The following is a 20,923-nucleotide window of genomic DNA, read 5'->3' as shown; positions in this document are numbered from 1 at the left end:
ACAAGGTAACTCTGTGAAAAACAACATGCTTAGATGTTCTATTACTTACTATTTCCCTTTATTATTCAGTTTACAGAAACTCAACAGACTGTATCACTGGAAGCTATGAATAAACCCCATAGCTATTCATGAAAAGATAATTCAAGATATTTTTATTTTACAGACCATTTCCAATTTACAGAAAGTTAATATTTAAATTCGTGGTAAATGTTTAGAGTAAGATAGAATGTAATGATGACAGTATGTGCCAATTTGCTACTGTAGTGTGTTCTATCATTTTCATCTCTCCTGTTTTTTGAGTGATAGTAATTGATACTACAGAAGGACAAACCAGTGTACTGTGTTCCTCTCTTCAGAAAGCAAAAGTAACATCTTCCTGAATTGAAATGAAAGCCAAAAAGGGCATGAGCCAAAGGAGATAACTAATTGAGTTACATAATTTTAGGAACAAAATGAGGCCTCAGTTTGTTCAAGGTAGGGCCAAGGCATCTGTTAGTCATAATCATATACAGGTCAATATTCACTTTCTAAAGCCTCACTATACCCCAGTAAAAAGCAGAATATCAATATAAACTACCATAAATTTTAGGTGGTTTTTATCAGTGTCCAAAGATAAATATTAATCAGAAGGGTAACATCAGCAAAATGGTTAACCAGCAGGCCCCTAATCTTATTGTCCTCCTCACAAAGTTAAAACTAAACAAATAAATATTAATGAAAATAACTGAGAGAGAGGGCTGGAGTGCATAAGAGGAGTAATAGAAACAACGATGAGCATAGAAATCCAGGTTGGTAACATAAAGAATAGAAGAAAATCCCAGGATTCCACCATTCCATTCCCCAAGTGAGATTATCTGGGAACCAGGAGGAACTTTTCCCCACAGTGAGGAGGTGAGTAAGAAGATTCCAACAACTCTGTTCAACACCTTAGACATCGGTATGCTTTGGCTCTGTGTCCCCACCCAAATCTCATCTTTTAATTCCCATAATTCCCACATTTTGTGGAAGGGACTCAGTGAGAAATGATTAAATTATGTGTGTGGGTCTTTCCCATGCTGTTCTCATGATGGTGAATGGGTCTCACAAGAAGTGATGGTTTAATAAAAGGATGTTGCCCTGCACAAGATCTCTTTTTCTGCTGCCATCCATGTAAGATGTGACTTGTTCCTCCTTGCCTTCTGCCATTATTTTGAGGCCTCCCCAGCCATCTGGAACTGTAAGTCCAATAAACCTCTTTCTTTTGTTAATTGCCCATTCTTGGGTATGTTTTTATCAGCAGTGTGAAAGCAGACAAATACTGTAAATTGGTACCAGTAGAGTGAGGTGCTGCTAAAATGATACCCAAAAATATGGACATGACTTTGGAACTGGTAACAAGCAGAGGTTGGAACAGTTTGGAGGGCTCAGAAGAAGAAAGGAAAATGTAAGAAAGTTTGGAACTCCCTAGATACTTGTTGAATCACTTTAGCCAAAATGCTAATAATGATATGGACAATGAAATCCAGGCTAAGGCAGTCTCAGATGGAGATGAGGAACTTGTTGGAAACAGGAGCAAAGGTGACTATTATTATATTTTAGACAAGAGACTGGAGGCATTTTGTCCGTACCCTAGAGATTTGTGGAAATTTGAACTTGAGAGAGATGATTTAGGATTATCTGGCAGAAGAAATTTCTAAGCTACAAAGTATTCAAGAGGTGACTGGGTACTGTTAAAGGCATTCAGTTTTATAAGGGGAGCAGAGCATAAAAATTTGGAAAATTTGCAGCCTGACAATGCAATAGAAAAGAAAATCTCATATTCTGAGGAGAAATTCAAACTGGCCACAGAAATTTGCATAAGTAATGAGGAGCTGAATGAGAATCTCCAAAACAACGAAAAAAAAAATGTCTCCCAGGTATGTCAGAGGTCTTTACAGCAGCCCCTCTCATCACGAACCTGGAGGCCTAGGAAAAAAAAAAGTGGTTTTGTGGACTGGGCCCAGAGTCCCTGTGCTATGTGCAGCATAGGAACTTAGTGCCTTGTGTCCCAGTTGTTCTAGCCATGGCTGAAATGGGCCAAGGTAGAATTCAGGCTACAGCTTCAGAGGGTGCAAGCCCCAAGACTTGGCAGCTTCCATGTAGTGTTGAGCCTGCAGGTGCACAAAAGTTCAAAACTGAGGTTTGGGAACCTCCATCTAGATTTCAGAGGATGTATGGAAATGCCTGGATGTCCAGGCCGAAGTTTGCTGAAGGGGCAGGGCTCCCATGGAGAAACTCTACTAGAACAGTGTGGAAGGGAAGTGTGGCATTAGAGCTCCCACACAGTCCCTTGTCCCTTCTGGAGCACCACCTAGTGGAGCTGTGAGAAGAGACCCCCAATGCTCCAGACCCCATAATGGTAAATCTTCTGACAGCTTGCACTGTGCACCAGGAAAGCTGTAGACGTGCAATGTCAGCCTACGAAAGCAGCCAGCAATGCAGCTGTACCCTGCAAAGCCACAGGAGCAGAGTTGTACAAGACCATGGGATCAACTTCTTCCATTGGCATGACCTGGATGTGAGACATGGAGTGAAAGGAGATAATTTTGGAGTTTTGAGATTTGACTACCCCACTGGATTTCTTACTTCCATGGGTCCTGGAGCTCCTTTCTTTTGGCCAATTTCTCACATTTGGAATGGCTGTATTTACCCAAAACCTGTACCCTCATTGTATGTAGGAAGCAATTAAATTGTTTTGATTTTACAGGTTCATAGGTAAAAGGGACTTGCCTTGTCTCAGATGAAACTTTGGACGGTGGACTTTTAAGTCAATGTTGAAATGACTTGAAACTTTGGGGAACTGTTGGGAAGACATGATTGGTTTTGGATTGTGACTATATGAGGTTTGGGAGGGGCCAAGTTGAAATGATATGGTTTGGCCCTGTGTCCCCACTCAAATCTCATCTTGTAGCTCCCATAATTCCCACCTGTTCTGGGAGGAACCCAGTGGGAGAAGACTGAATTATGTGGACAGGTCTTTCTAGTGCTGTTCTCATGATAGTGAATGGGTCTCACAAGATCTTATGGTTTTAAAAATGGAAGTTGCCCTCCACAAGCTCTCTCTGCCTACTGCCATCCACATAAGATGTGACTTGTACTTCCTTGCCTTCCACAATGATTGTGAGGCTTCTTCAGCCGTGTGGATTTGTAAGTGCAATAAACCTATTTCATTTGTAAATTGCCTAGTCTCCTGTATGTCTTTATCAGCATATTGGTGTGTGAAAATTGTCCAATACAGACATGTATGAACCTCACCTTACCACTGGGGTCATGCTTACAGTCACTAAGCCAAGCTAAGGGAGCTGCCTAGAATGCAGGTAGCTGTGCTTTTCCAGAGAGAGCTGACACTGTTCCTTACCCCAGTGGCCCATATGACTGCTGTGCTACATTATCTAGGAATTAGAACTACCAGAATGTGTCTTACACTGGGGGCAAGCAATCATTTCTGCCCTTCATTGATGAGATTAAGTTGCCACTGGGCCACACCATTTTGGTGGACTAATATCCTACAGCCAAGCTGCAAGCAGCTGTTATACCCTTCCTCATGGAGTCAAATTGAAGTAGAACCACTCCAACCACCTATACCTTTGTTCCCTGTGGCTAGAGCTGAACTGATACCATCTCTCATTAGAAATACTACCATGGATGTCAGAGCAGTTATGTGTCCAAGGTGTCTACATTGAAGCAGAGCCCTATATGCTAGAAAATGTTCCTTTGGCTGCCAAGAGAAATCACAAGCCCCAGAACCTAAGGTGAAGAGACACCTGAATCTCAGAAAAAAATGGTGTTTGGGCTGTACAGAAATATATCTACCCAGCTCAAAGGCATGAGCTGAAGCAGCACATTGCCGTCTGAAGAAGTGAAACTCTGGCTGAGCTGAGAAGATAAACATCCCAGAGCTAAGCTGATGTAGTACCCCATGTCCCAAGCAAATAGAGCAGTGGCTCATCTGACACATTTCATCCTACAGGCAAAATATCTCTAGAATCCTACTTACCTGGAAGTGGACTAGTCCCTTAGAGTATGAGCTGCTAAGATATCTCTCTCCCTAGGGAATGGAAGAAACACTAAGCTGTTCTCTACCCCACTACAGGGTCCAAATGACGGCTGTACACTGCCATTCTGTGCTTTTTCCTACTGCTGCTGCTGCTGCACCTGGTTACACAGAGTCTGGAATACTGTTGAATTCCACCATTCCAGAATATAAGTCAGTACTACATAGTGCCTCATTCTCTGAGACTCAATTTGCCACTGTACCCTATTAAATCTGATTTTCTGAGCCCTATTGGCTCAGGTTGAACCCCTGAGATAGAATCACAGCTAGAACCTGAAACCCTGGGCCTGAGATGCTAATTCGTGCCTCAGAATCACAGATTATCTGGCTCTATGGTCAATCTACTTCCAAACATGCCAGAGAGAGTAAATCTTCAGCCTAAGACCGAGGTACCAAAATAGGTTTGCAAGCCCCTATGACCTTGGCCCCTCAGCCACTCCATGCACCTGTACCTGGAACCCAGTGCTACTGTAGCTGCTTTTAGGCCATGTTAGACTTGTGAAGGAAACCTTCATCTTGATCTCCCCATTATGGAAAAAGCATAAATAGAAGGACACCAAAAACTCTTGACAGTGAGGACATTAACAACCTATACCACCAATAATGCTGCCACAAATTTCTACAGCATAGACTACTGAGGCACCTGAAGTCATTGGTGAGATTGAATGCAGCTGTGGAAGCTGCAGAGTAATCATATCACTGCACCTATCCAGAAACACTTATTATACCCTTCACAAGCAGCATACTAAAATTCAAATGCAGGTGAAAGTCTTCTCTTCAAAGAACACTCTAGAAAGCTTTGAAGACATAATTGCTCCAATAGATACACAGACATTGACACAGAAACATGGGAAAAATAAAGGAAATGTGGTGCCACGAAAGTAATAAAATAACTCCTTAGTAACAGATCCTAATGAAAATAAAATCAACGGACTTCCAGAAAATAAATCAAAATAACGGTCTTAATGCAACTCCATGAGATTCAATGATAATGCAGATAGGCAAGTCAATGACGTTAGGGGAAAAAAAACCTATAATATGAACAAAAATTCAAGAAAACTATGAATTATTTAAAAACATAAACAGAATTTTGCAGCTGAAGAATTCAATGAATGAAGTAAAAAAAAATACAGTAGAAAGCTACAATAGCAGAATTAATCAAGCAGAAAAAAGGATATCTAAACTTGATGATAAGTCATTTAAAATTACTCAAAGAAAAAAATGTAAGAATAAAAAAGAATGAGGAAAGCCTACAGGCCTTAAAGGAAAGCACTGAGAGAATAAATGTTGATATTATGAGAACTAGACAAAAAGAAAGAAAAAGAGAAGCATAGCAAATCTGCTTAGTAAAATAATAGCTGAAAAGTTTGCAAGTCCAGAGTGAGATGTGAGCATCCAGATACAGAAAATTTATAAGACCCCATAAAGGTTTTCTCTGAAACATGTTATAGTCAAAATTTATCAGAAATAAAAGACAAAAACATTTCTAAAAACAGCAAGAGTATCAAGTCACATAAAACAGAACTTCTTTTCTTGCAGAAACATTGCAAAGGAAGAGAATAGAATGATGTGTTCAAAGCTCTGGGGAAACAAACAAACAAAACAAACAAACAAACAAAAATCTTGCCAGCCAAGAATCCCAACAAAGCTATTTTTCAGAAATGAGAGAGAAATAAAGTTTTTCCTATACAAGCAAAACCTGAGGGAATTCATTATCGCAATTGTGACCTTACAAAATAATATTCAAGGGACTCCTATATCTAGAAGTGAAAATATGATAATCATTATCATGAAAACACACAAAACTATGAAATTCACTAATATAGCAGATTCAAAAATGAGAAAGAGAATAGAATTCTAACTTATCACTACAGAAAACCACCAAATTGCAGTGATAAACAGTAAGAGGAAGAAAGAAACACAAAATATTAAAAAATAATCAGAGTACAGTGAACAAAATAACAGGACTAAGTCTTTACCTATCAATAATAATCTTGAATTAAATGTATTAAATTAAGCACTTAAAATACATAGACTTGAAAAATAATTTAAAAAAAAGACCCAACTATATGCTACCTATGAGAAACTCACTTTTCCTGTAAATTTATATGGACTGAAAATGAAGAAATAGAAAAGGATAATCCATGCAAATGGAAACCAAAAGCCAATGAGAGTGGCTATATTTATATCAGATAAAACAACCTTTAAGACAAAATTTGTAAAAAGAGATAAATAAGGTCCTTATATAATGGTGAAGATACCTAATTTAGTAAGATTAATAACAAGTGTAAAAATATATGCATCCAATAACAGAACACACAGATACATGAAACAAATATTATTACTTCTAAAGGGAGAAATAAACTCTAATATAATAATAGTTTGGGACTTCAATATTTCACTTTCAGCATTGGACAGATTATCCAGGCAGACAATACACAAACAAACATTAAATTTAAACTACAATTTAGACTAAATGGACCTAATAGACATTATAGAACATTTTACGCAACAACTACATGAGCTTCCCACCAGCACAGGAATTTTAACTAGGATAGACAGCATGTTAAGCTTCACAAAGTCTCAACAAATTTAAAATAGTTAAAATTGATATGAAGCGTCTTTTTCTGACCACAGTGGAATAAAACTTGATATTAATAACATGAGGAACTTTTGAAATTGCACAAATATGGCAAATTAAATAACATGCTACTGAATGTTGTATAAATCAATAAAAAATTAAGAAGAAATCAAACAATTTTGTAAAATATGAAATAGAAATGCAACATATCAAAACCTATGGGATACAACAAAGGGAGACTTAAGAGGAAAGTTAATAGTAATAAATGCCTACATCAAAAATGTATGAAGATTTTAAATAAGCATCAGTGTATCTCAAGGATTTAGAAAAGCAAGAACAAACTATTAAAAAAAAGTAGAAGGAAGGAAATAATAAAGATCAGTAGCAATAAATGACATTGAAGCTGAAAAAGCTAAAAAAAAATTCAATGAAACAAAAGATTAATTTTTTGAAAAGAGAAACAAAATCAATGAACACTTAGCTACATTAACCAAAAAACAAACAAAAAAAAAGGCCAAAATAAATAAAATCAAAAGGAGAAAAGTGGACATTATGCATGTTACCACAGAAATGCAAAGAGTCATTAGAGCCTATCAGGACTATTACAACTATACACCTACAAATTAGAAAATATGATTAAATTCTTTGACACATAAACCTAACAAGATCAAACAAAGAAGAAATAGAAAACTGGACTGGAACACTTACAAGTAATGAGATTGAGTTTTTTACAAAAATTCTTCCATCCAAAAAAGCCTGGGACCTAGTGGCTTCAGCACTAAATTTAATCAAACATTTAAAGATTTAATACCAATTCCTCTCAGAATTTTCCAGGAAATTTAAAAGGAGAAAATTCCTATGAATTAATTCTACAAGGCTAGCATTACCCTGATAACAAAACCAGAAAAGGACACACACAACAAAAATTTAAAAAAAAATTATACTTCAATGTCTCTGATGAACATAGATGCAAATATTTTCAAGAAAGTACAAGCAAAATGGATCTAATAGCACATTTAAAAGCTCATTTACCATGACAGTTGGGATTCATCCCAGGGATGCAAGAATGATGCAACATATAAAAATCAATAAATATAACATATTACATCAACAGAATAAAGAAAACCATATGATCATTTCAGTAGATTCAGAAAAAGCATTTGATATAATTCAAATTCAACACTCTTTCATAAGAAACTGTCAACATGTTAGATATAGAAGAAATGAACCTCAACATTAAGAAGCCTATATATATCAAACTCAAAATCAACATCATACTAAAAGGAAAAAACTTGAAAACTTATCTTCTAAGATCTGGAATAAGACAAGTGTGCCCACTTTCACACTTTTAATCAGCATAGTACTGAAAGTCCTACTTAGCACAATCAGATGAGAAAAATAACATTGCCTATCCAAATTGGAAAGTAAAACAGTCCCTCTTTGCAGACAAATTGGTCTTATATTTAGTAAAACTTCAAGTATTAGTATTTTTCTTCCAGGTGCAGAAAATTAAATACCTCATGTTCTCATTCAAATGTGGAAGCTAAAAACGTTAATATCATAGCGGTAGATTTGTAGAATAATGGTTGCTAAAAGTAGGGATAGGTGGCAGGGAGAGGGAATAGTCAAAAGTTGGTTAATAGATAAAAAGGCACAGCTAGATAGGAGAAATGCTATGTGCAACTATTATGTGTCAATTAAAAATTATTTAAAAAGCAAAATAAATATGTAAAAACATTTTTAAAATAAGTATCAATAAATTATCTGAATTGTGCCCTCAATTCTTCATCCTTATTTTCTGGTTAAGTATTAAATTTTATGCTTTTTTAAATAAAGAAATATTTTGTTTCATTTTATTTAATCAAAAACTTTCTTCTAAATTTTCATTACACTTGGACACCATCATGTCCTAAGAGAAAAGTATTAAACTTTTATTATTAAATTAGTTCATAAATACAGAAATCTATATGCAATATCATAAAGGGGATATCACTTTTTACCAGTTTTTTTTTAAATTTATCATTGCTAAGTTTAAGATGATTGTGTAAATTTCAGCTTTCAGCTGTCAGTGTTCTATCACTTGCCTTTCCTGTATGTTATTTTCATCTGTTATGACAATGTGTAAATTACTTTGTACTGTAGCTTGCTACAGTTTAATAAACTTAAGTTGATGAAACAAAACAAAGAGAAATCAAAAATTAGAATTCATATTACTTCTGGGTTTTAAGAAAAATATACATAGACATTTGTAAACCAAATATGTATGCCTAGATACCTTATTTGAAATGATGAAAATTTCCACACATAAAATTAGTTCATTAGGTCCTATGGATCTTTGGATAATTTGAAGAGGATCAGGAAAAAGTAGCTAGTGGGTACCAGGCTTAATACCTGGGTGATAAAACAATCTGTACAACAAACTCCTAGGATACAAATTTACCTATGTAACAAACCTCCATAGGTAATGCTGAACATAAAACAAAAGTTTAAAATGGGATAATTTGAAATATCAAGAAAATGTATGCATCATGTTAGTGTCATCTGTTGTCCCTATACTGTTCACTTGTGTTTGTTTTTACTTTGCTCTTTGGAAAGGTTTGATGTACATTTAAAGTCTATTGAAACTATAATCTTATATTATTTACTTTAATAATATTTAAACAAAATTGTATCTCAAGTATGTTAGACAAATATTTTATGACTTAAGTTGTAGGTGGTCTATTGGTATATCCATATAAATTTTTTCAAATTTCTCCATAAATTGTTTTGGTCTTCCAGCTGCTATGCTCCTCACCATTGGTTTTAAAACATTCATCTTGTTTCAAAGGTAAAATAAGTCTCAAACAAATATTCTTAACTATTTACTATGATATTTACTTACCTTTTCTAATTATCTGACTAGAGCTCCTTCTTGGATCTAAAAAAATTGTCTTGAGTCAATTCTGTCAGTATTAAAGATAAATTCAATCCATTTTCTTTAGCCAGTATTAATCTAAAATCAATGAGAATTATATTATCATTCAAATTCGATGTTTACTACTAAATTGTTAGTTCTAATTTATAAAATGTTTTAGATTTATCTCAGTTAAAAAATAATCTAAACAGTCTGAAAAAGAAATTTGTGCATAGCATGAGATGTTAATTCAGGGATTTGTTTTTGAAACGTTCATTATACTAGAGAGGCCGCTAACATGCTCTTTTATATAACCCTTAGTACAGCTGCTTCGCTACCCATGTTATCCTCCTGGGTATCAGCTCTTTAGCGTTTGACATAATTTATATCCTCATGAACAATTTTCTTTATAGGGGCTGCTATATAAAGACCTCATTCCTTAATTACAGTGCAAAACTGCAGGCATTAAATTTATCCACAATTACAAACATACCTATATGTGTATCTGCATGTGACTATAAATTTAGAACTGAACAGCAGTATACATTCTTCCAAAGGTAAAGATTTTTTTTGATAAGTACAAGCATATTTGATATTCAGATTATTTTGGCTAAGCAAAAGAGAAAAGACATGAATATCTTTTTCCAAATTTAGAAACACATACCCAGTTCTAAAGATGAGCTTCTATTATATCATTTCATTTAGACTCAAAAGAAAATATTAGACATTTAAAAGGCTTTTGATAAAAGTAGCTTTTTAACTTTAAATCTGCTATCCAATTTTAATAAACCATCAAACATGGTTTATATATCTCTAGTTATAACTAGAATTTTTAGAACCACAATATTCAAAAAATTATTAGACAGCCATCACCACTCATATCTTAGAGGTTTAGGCTGAATATCATTAAATAAATTAGTTTCACAATTGCCATAAACTAGAGATAAATTAGAACTCAAGAATCATTTTATTTTCAATATAATTTGATCTCAAAAGAGTAAACTTAATGAGAACAATATAATGATTCTTAAGAATATTCTGATTAACTTACCATGTGAGCTGGAGGGGCATAAATTGAAGCACTGAAATGAAGCAAAAGAAAAAAATTCAAGAGTTTAGAATTAATATTGTAAAAATTGTCATGGTGCAAGCAATTACAAATGTTTTTACCAGAAAATATAATGAGAAACACTAAGTTTATAAATGAGTGTGACTATGGAACATATTTTTAACAATCAGAAATATAATCCAGATTGCTTTTAAAATTAGTACTTGTTTTAACAAATACATTAGATAAAACTAACTTAAAAGTCAACTATTTCTGAAATGCATATATTTTCTGAAATGTTTCTTGACTATGACCTCAAAGGCAAACACATTTAATATTTAACTATTTTGCTTGGTGATTTTCTCCATAGATACAAAGAAAATGAATATACTATTGTATATTACATAATCAATTTAAGCTTCTCACTATAAGATAATATTATTCTTTCCCAATTTATACCTTTTATTTTCCACTGAATATAATTATGCTTCCATTTTTACTTAAAATAATTTAGTATTTCCATGATGATTTTTCAAATATTGCTCACTGCTGAGCCAAGAAATGTACTCTCATTACATTTCTTTCCTTTAAATCTCTACAAAAAAACAAAAACAAAAACAAAAACTGGAGTTAAAAATTGCTGTTTCTCCTCATTTGATTTTATTTTCTTTGAACTTATAAATAAATCAGCACACAAACTTCAGAAGTTCTGTAAAATGTCTCATTATAAAATATCTCACATTGCCAAAACTTTTATCTCATTTTCAAGCATTTTTCATTTTTCCACTCTCAAGTCTACTGGTGACATCTGACTTTCTACTAAAATAGGGTCTTTGTGCATTTCAATTAGACCTAGAATACAACCATCACACAGATAACTCCATTTTGCCATGATCTTGGGACGCCTTTCTTTCTTTCTTTCTCTTTCTTTCTTTCTTTCTTTCTTTCTTTCTTTCTTTCTTTCTTTCTTTCTTTCTTTCTTTCTTTCTTTCTTCTTTTTTCTCTTTTTCTTCTTTCTTTCTCTTTCTTTCTTTTCTTTCCTTCTTTCTTTCCTTTCTTTCTTTCTTTCTTTCTTTCTTTCTTTCTTTCTTTCTTTCTTTCTTCCTTTCTTTCTTTCTCCTTCCTTCCTTCCCTCCTTCTTCCTTCCTTTTTTCCCTTCTTTCCTTCTTTTGCATTCTTTCTTTTGCATTTCTTCTGTGTTGTGTGTCCTGTTCTGTGGATCACAGTTCTTCTTCTGTTTTGGCTTATTATCTTATTTTGATAGAAACCATTTTCAAATAGCTTCTATAAAAAAAGTAAAGGGTAGTCAAATTTTCTATACTTTGAAAGCCCCAAAATATCTTATTTGATGATGTTTCTTAGTTTGAATGAATAAATAATTTTAAATTGCAAATACATTTTTCCTCTGAATTTTGAAAATATTGTCTAATATTATTCTTGTTTTTCTCACATTTAAGAAAGTGATATTATTCTAATCTATCACCCTTTTTATTTAGAAAACTTATTAGCTATTTGGAAAACTTTACTGTTTTAGTTGTCTCTTAAACACCCATTAAGAGGGAGGTACTGCCACTCTGGGTTATGGAGGATGTCTGAAACATAATATCCCACACTGGAGAGATAACATCAACAGCATTTTATTAGTCACATATACCTACAGTTCAGGGATGTGGACACTGAAGGTCCACATGAGGATTGCACTCAGGAACAGGGTGAACAGCCAGAAGCTGTGGGAGGCAGGATTTGTATTATCAAGAAGCTGGACCTTATCTGCAGAAGCAAAGTTGTGCTTAGGGAATACTTGCAGTTAGGCCATTAGAGGCACTCCCAATTTACCAGCTGCCAAGGCAGAGAATAATATTAATTTTAGGATTTATTTGTAGAAACATCTCTTTACATTCAATGTTGTAAAATTCTATGACGAAATATTTTCATAAGTTTAGTTTTTATTTACTGAACTATGCATGCAGATCTTTGAACTCTGGAAATCCATGCCTTAACTTCTGAGACTTTTTGCTTTTGAATTATTGTTTTAAGAATTTCAACTCTTCTATTTTCACTTTTGCTTTTTTGCTGAAGTTCTGTTAGCCAGATTTTGGACTTCCTCAATTAATTTTCTTTTCTAATTTTTCCTCTTGAGCATCATCTTGTTTTCCATTTCTTCTTGAAAGATAAGATTTGACATTTCTACAAATAATTTTTTTATTTCCATAACTATTATTTTTAATTTTTTGACTTTTTTTCTCTGAATCATTTGTAAGCACTGTTTAATAGTTGTAGTATCCCCTCCACTTCCTCTGAAGATATTACTAGTACATTTTTCTCTATTATTGTCTCCATTTTTTGTTCTATTTGTTTGCTTTATTTATGTCATTCATTTTTAAATGTTGCCAGCCCATTTACATTTACCAACAAGGCCCTAAAAATTGATTGAAAGTCCTATTGAATTGAATTTACTGGAAGGCAGTCAAGTCTCCTATTTGGGTGGTAAATATAAATCTTTCTGTGCTGTTTAGGATTTGGATAAGCAAAAGGGCTGGGTAGTCTCATTTTTGTATAATGCAAACATGGAATTATTGACTCCATATTCAAAATAGCACCCCCTCCTTAAATTCTGCTATTCCTAAAGTCCCTAATACACAAAATACACTTCCTTCTTGTACACCTACTTTGGGTAGAAGACCTGGGGGACTAGTATAGACCCCCCCCTCTCTTTTTTTAAAATAATTTTCCATCAGGACCCCATTTTTTTGTGCCAAAACTCATGCTCTCACAATACCTGACGTGTCTGTTTCCATGACTCTTCAAAAGCTCTCTGGGTCTTTCACTACACCGCACGTCTTCAGCTCCATTCTAGCTTGAAGGCAATTATGTATGACTTCTCTTTCTTTGCTAAGTTATTTCTCATGTATTCTTCCTACTTATGTATTCTAATAGTGTGGGTCACTTTTACAAATGTATCCTTTCATTGAAGATGAATTTTGTGTTTTTATTTCATGATATCCTTGTTAATTTGGTAAGATTTTTTTTTTTCCACAGAAGAGGTGGGAAGGAATATCTCTTTTTCATGACATTGAAATCAGAAGCTTGGATACACATGGAAATTTATTACTCTATACACATTTAATACTTTTTATGAAGCATCTCTTCTTATTTTGGCATTCTTTTTGTCAAGTTGCTGTGAGATGGAAATTCAAAAATTACCTCAAAATAAAATTATGTTGTTAAAATTAGTAAAGGAAACTTTAATTTTTAAAGAAATATCAAAGATCATGGAGGATTTCGGGACTAGTTTTAATTATTTTGAAATATATTTGAGGATAAAAACAAAACTAATATCTCAAAATTACTGAATTTCTTCAGAGTCAAAGTAATTATTTTTAAAATCCTAGATCTTTGCAAGAGATTTGAGTTACTAAGACACCAAAGAGATTTGAATATCTAGTGTTCTCCTAGAAGTTAACTTCACATAAGGAATCAGAGGATGTTGGACCAGATTTATGCTTTAAAATGTAATTTAAATATATGTTGCAAAAGTTTTCATCAGTGGTGCAAATAAAGCAATTGAAATTTAAAGTCATTATCTTCATGATTATCTTTCCTTTTACAAACATCTGGATTCAAAAATTTTTTAAATATATTTTATTGCACTTTAGGTTCTGGGGTACATGTGCAGAACATGCAGGATTCCTGCATAGGTACATACATGGCAATGTGGTTTGCTACATCCATCCCATCATCACCTACATCTGACATTTCTCCCCATGTTATCCCTCCCCAACCTCCCTACCCACCACTGTCCCTCCCCTACTCCCCTACAGCAGACCCCAATGTATGATGCTCCCCTCCCTGTGTCCATGGGTTCTCCTTGTTCAACACCCACCTATGAGTGAGAACATGCGGTGCTTGATTTTCTGTTCTTGTGTCAGTTTCCTGAGAATGATGATTTCCAGGTTTATCCATGTCCCTACAAAGGACACGAACTTATCATTTTTTATGGCTACATAGTATTCCATGGTATGTATGTGCCACATTTTCTTGTCTACGCTATCATCAATGGGCATTTGGGTTGCTTCCAGGTCTTTGCTATTGTAAACTGTGCTGCCATGAACATACATGTGCATGTGTCTTTATAATAGAATGATTTATTTTTTAAGAGAAATAAGACAGGAGATAATGAGTATCTACCCATACATTGAAAAAACATGAGAAGCTTTGACATATACTTCATCAAAATTTTAACAGCATTCCAATACTTATCTTTCACATCTAACTCATATTAATATAACTGGTTGCAAGAATGTAGATTATATTTTAGTCCTTAATACATTTTATAAGATACTATTTCCCAATATGAATTCTGCAGAATATTAACATGGGAGAAACACTTGGAGTAAATGTTTTGGAGTTCAATGTTTTTAGAACTGAGTGACTCCAAATGACTTTTTATAGTATTTGAAATGCTTATTCACATATTGCAAATAATCTGAGCCCTGCCCTAACTTAATACTATTTCTCACCATGTTTTATCAAACATATTTGATCCAGAACTGTTGTTTACTACTCATTTGTAATGCAGCATCCAGACACTATTTATTTCAGCCAGGTTTCACAAATTTAGTTTTCTATTTTTCTATTATTTTTGTTCTATTTTTATATGTTTTTTAAAGCCAAAAATACATATCCTAAATAAGATTTTAAAAGTTAGCTAATCAAGACATTTGAAGTCTTAAAACTCTGTGAATAGTATATATAAGCCAAAATGGTTCTACTTGTATAAATATGTGAAGAAAGAGTAATAAATAAAATGGTTACTTCTTTCTTCTTATGGTACATGTTTTCAGAGCTTTAAAAACATACATTTTAGTAAGTCAAAGGGTAACCTCTAGAGTAAGATAGGAGGTTGTAAAATACAGCAATAGGTGCAAGATGTTGATTTCGTTGCTAAGATCTTTAAAAAAAAAATTTGGTTTCAACCCTTTGGTTCTAACTTGCTTTAACTGGCAAGTCTGAAGCCTGTGGTTTGTCTCACTTCAATTAAATTCACAGCATTTATACTCCTTCTTCACTGGTTTTAAGTAAGAGATTCCCTTCATCTTATTCTCAGGAGAAGTCTCTAGGCTCAACTTTCAGGGAATGTTTTATGTAAGCAACAGAGTATTAATTCAGCAAATAAATGCATTGAATTATACATTATATTTCAGAAATATTTAGATGCCAAATAGGTGCTTTCCAAAACTTGAAAAAAGTATGAAAGAACACAGTAAGAATGCATTTAGTTACTCTTTATTAAAAACAGGAGACTCTTTTCTGTGCTTATGACTGCTTTCTTGTTGCTGACTTCGTTTCCAGCTACTAATTTACATACAGAAAAATCTAGGATGCTTAATCCAATCCCCAGCTGAGTGCTTCTTGTTCTTAATGATTTGATTAACATTCTTGAGTCTGGACTCTTTCCTGTAATAATCCTGATATGATGACTCAAGAAGGGTCTGGATTGTTTTTGACCGGCAAAGAAAACTCTGGTGTAGTCAAATAAGACCACTTCTGCAGCAGCTCTTATTGACCGTTGAAGTCAGTGACTGTCAGCTTGGCTGCAAGTGGGAAAACTGGAGCACTGATATTTCAAAGACTTTCTTTGCATGTGTTTCAGGCTTATGATGTTCAGGGCATATTTTGTTGGAGAGCTGAAATCACCTTTTTGAAGAGTCAAGAAGGAAATTAGCATGAAAAACACGTTTTTAAAGGAACAGAACATTCTGTCTTCAATCCTCCTCGCTTCACATAAAAAAAGCATTTAAATAAGTCCTGGCTCTTATAAGCCACATTACTATATTTTTAGGCAGAAAAAAATCAAATTGAATATTATTATAGCTTATTCAAACCAATTCATTTAAAAATTGGCTGGGCACAGTGTAGCTCCTACACTGTACCCAGTACTACAAATAGCATCGATATTACTAAAAAGAACAGGAAGGTTAGGTACTCAGGGATTATGGGTGAAGACAGACATATAAATACATATGCCAAAAACTGTGATTGTTCCATAGTAGAATTATGTTTAAAATGTTGCGGTAGCAAAGACTAAATGCCCATAGAAGTTAAGTAGTGAGAGAGAACTTGACATATAAACCCCAAATCAAAGTCAGAGAATAATCGTTAATTTGTTCAAAATGCTGTGACAAATTATGACTTTGATGATTAAAGATTTTGCCTATATTGCCTTATTTAATCTTTCCCAAAAGCCTTCATGATTGGTATTGTGAAAGGGGAAAAAGTATATAAGAACATAGAAATGAGATGGACACAACATATTTGAGAAAGAGATTAGTTGTTTTGTGTTTATAAAATGTTGTGTTTTGAATTGTGAAGGAAGAAATTGAGTCTAGATAGTAAAAACATTTTAGATGCTTGTTGTGTTTTGTCCTATTGTTTCATTTTAATCTTGGAAGCAGTGCGATATTATCAAATTGTAATAAGTAGGACAGTAATATAATTAGATTTATTTTTTAATAATTTTAAATTCATTGCAGAATAATCTAGTTAACCCACGAGATGAGCAAAAGTGAAAGGAAAAAAACCACAGGAGAATATCAATAATTAAGAAGGATGTAAGGCAAAAGTGGCTCTCAAATACTGCTAGTAACAGCCAATTTGTACAGTAGTGGGAATATCTAATTAAATGGGAAATGTATATACCTCCTTACTCATTAGTTTCTCTTCTAAGTATATACCCTAGACTATGTTTGACTTATGTTCACAAAGAGACAGTCACAAACTCTTGCAATGTTATTTATATAGATAAATATTAGAAACAATCAAAATGTGCCATTTATTGGGAAACAGAAGGAAAACAGACTCTAAGTTGTAAAGCTGTTGAGCAATTAAAACATTCCAGAGGTAAACAAATGCATATCTCAAACACATAACATTGAGTGAAAAATCAGGAGACATCAAGCAATATTTTTATTTGCATTAAAAACCATATAAAAAATTGAAAATGTTTAACAAACTCAAAACAAATTTGCCCCAGAGAAACAGAAAGGGAATGGAACTTGGCATAATGAAGAACACTTTGGTTAAGCTTCATGTGAAAAATATGACAAAGTTGGACCCATATGTAAATTTTTTTCAATTAATGCATTTTATGTCTTGAAATCTAAAAATAGCTAATCATGAGAATAGAGAACCTTGATGATTATCCTCATAATTTTTAGTTTTCATATGTTAATAAAATGCTAACCACAATAGAATTCTCATGCGAGTAGAGCAAATTCTCAATAGTTTAACAATAGATAATGCAAGAGTTAAATGAAAGACCAGCAGTAAGGAAGAGAGTGTTAGAAAATTAATCAAATGGAGCTGCCATTAACTGAAATAAGACAAACAGGATAGAAAATAGGTTTGGAGGAGTTGTCTAGAATTTTGCCTTGGTAAATAACGCATTCAAACTGCACAAAGTTATCCAAATTAAGAGACAGTTGTAATAAAGACATTAAACTTGGCCAGGAGCAGTGGCTCATGCCAGTAATCCCAGCACTTTGAGAAGCTGAGGTGGGTGCATCACAAGGTCAGGAGTTCAAGACCAGCCTGGAAAACAGTGAAACCCCTTCCTTACTAAAAATATGAAAATTAGCCACACCCCTGTAATCCCAGCTACTTGGGAGGCGGAGGCAGGAGAATCGCTTCAACCCCGCAGGCGAAGATTGCAGTAAGCAGAGATCCCGCCACTGCACTCCATCCTGGGAGACACAGCAAGACTCCATCTTGGGGGGAAAAAAGATAAGAACTTTAATATACCAAAGAAAAAGTGGAGCTATGTATTTAGTAGTCATGAGGATAAATGGATAAGGCAACCTAAGGAGAACACAGATTGAGAACAGAGTGAGCTCAAGACAAACAAAAACAAAAACAAAAACAAAAAACAAAGCTGGAGGCATCATGGTACCTGACTTCAAACTATACTACAAGGCTACAGTAATCAAAACAGTATGGTACTGGTACCAAAAAAAGATATAGACAAGTGGAACAGAACAGAGGCCTCAGAAGTAACGCCACACATCTACAACCATCTGATCTTTGACAAACCTGAGAAAAACAAGCAATGGGGAATGTATTCCCTGTTTGATAAATGGTGTGGGGAAAACTGGCTGGCCCTGTGCAGAAAGCTGACACTGGACCCATTCCTTAAACCTTATACAAAAATTAATTCCAGATGTATTAAATAATTTAAACATAAGGCCTAACACTATAAAAAAAACCTTAGAAGAAAACCTAGGCAATACCATTCAGGACATAGGCATAGGCAAGTACTTCATCACTAAAACATGGAAAGCAAAGGCAACAAAAGCCCAAATAGACAAATGGGATCTGATTAAACTTAAGAGCTTCTGCGCAGCAAAAGAAACTATCATTAGAGTGAACTGGCAATCAATAGAATGGGAAAAAATGTTTGCAATCTAGCCATCTGGCAAAGAGCTAATATTTACAAAAAAAAAAAAAAAATCAAAAAGTGGGTAAAGGATATGAACAGATACTTTTCAAAATAAAGCATTTATGCAGCCAACAAACATGAAAAAATGATCATTATCACTGGTCAGTAGAAAAATGCAAATCAAAACTACGTTGAGATACCATCTCACACCAGTTAGAATGATAATCATTAAAAAATCTGGAGACAACAGATGCTGGAGAGGATGTGGAGAAATAGGAATGCTTTTACACTGTTGGTGGGGGTGTAAACTAGTTCAACCATTGTGGAAGACAGTGTGGCGATTTCTCAAGGATCTAGAAATAGAAATACCATTTGACTCAATCCCATTGCTGGGTAAATATCCAAATGATTATAAATTTTTCTATTATATAGACACGTGCACACGTATGCTCATTGTGGCACTGTTTACAATAACAAAGGCTTGGAATCAACCCAAATGCCAATCGATGATAGACTGGATAAAGAAAATGTGGCAGATATATACATCGTGGAATACTAGGCAGCCATAAAAAAGGATGAGTTCATGTCCTTTGTAGGGACATGTATTAAACTGGAAACCAAATTCTCAGCAAACTGACACAAGGACATGAAACCAAACACCACATGTTCTTACTCATAAATGGATGTTGAACAATGAAAACATGTGGACACACGGAGGGAAACATCACACACCCACACCGCATCCTTTTGGGTAGTGGGAGAGCTAGGGGAGGGATAGCAGGGGGTAGGGAAGTGGGGGTGGGGTAACATTAGGAGAAATACCTAATGTAGATGACAGGCGGATGGAGGCAGCAAGCCACCATGGCATGTGTATACCTATGTAACAATCCTACACAATCTGCAAATGTACCCCAGAACTTAAAGTATAATAATAATAATAATAATAATAATAATAATAATAAGCAGCTACCAATTGGAAGAAAAACACAACTACAAATATTTTGCTTGTTTATTAAAAAGAATTGACATGTAATTCTGTAGGTAAGGAGATTGCTAAAGAAAATGGCCTACTTTGTTAGTTGCTTCAAAAGATCAAATACAAAGATGAATAAAAAAGTCACTGAATGTGACAATTGCTGGTGAAAGCATAGGCAGAAAAGAGATGACAATAAGTTGGCAAGATCTTGAAAAAATCAATAAAATTATTTATATCATTGTTATAGCAAGATTTAGTAAAAATTATTTTTATAGCACACATAATTGAATGGGGATGATCAGACTAAAAACAATTTTTAACTGTGAATTAAAATTTAGTAATGTGATTCAGTTTTTGGCAATATAAGAAAACAGCATCTTCAGAAATCCCCAAATCTCATTAGAAAATGGTTCTCATTAGTAGTTTGCAATGAAGTAACCTGCAAAATCCTCTGAAAACTTTGTAAAGTTTGTCTTACATCACTAAATGTAAACTGAACAACAAATGAACACATTTGGCCATATTATTAATTATCTTAATGTCTAATGATGATATCCAATCAAGTATTTTGGCTGGAAGACATCACCGACAAATGGGAGAAGTTACTAGTACAATATATTTATTTATAAAGAATGATAATTCTTATAAGGTATATTTTATCTGATTTGCACTTTCTAGAACTGAAAATCACATTTATTGAAGAGTATAGATTCTCTAATATGAACTTTACGCCTTTTTAACTTTTCTATGTTGATTTATGGAAAATACTTATTGAAAGTTAATGTGCTTTCATGTCATTTAAGAAGTTAAATTATATTATTTCTACATGCTGTTTTAAAATCCAACATTTTAAGAGGTTGTATTAAAATTAAATATTAAGGAAATAGTAAGATCTGGAAGAAAAGGAAACTATTTGAAC

Source organism: Saimiri boliviensis, chromosome 10 (assembly GCF_048565385.1).
Source record: "Saimiri boliviensis isolate mSaiBol1 chromosome 10, mSaiBol1.pri, whole genome shotgun sequence".
NCBI lineage: Eukaryota > Metazoa > Chordata > Mammalia > Primates > Cebidae > Saimiri > Saimiri boliviensis.
This window is presented reverse-complemented; position numbering follows the sequence as displayed.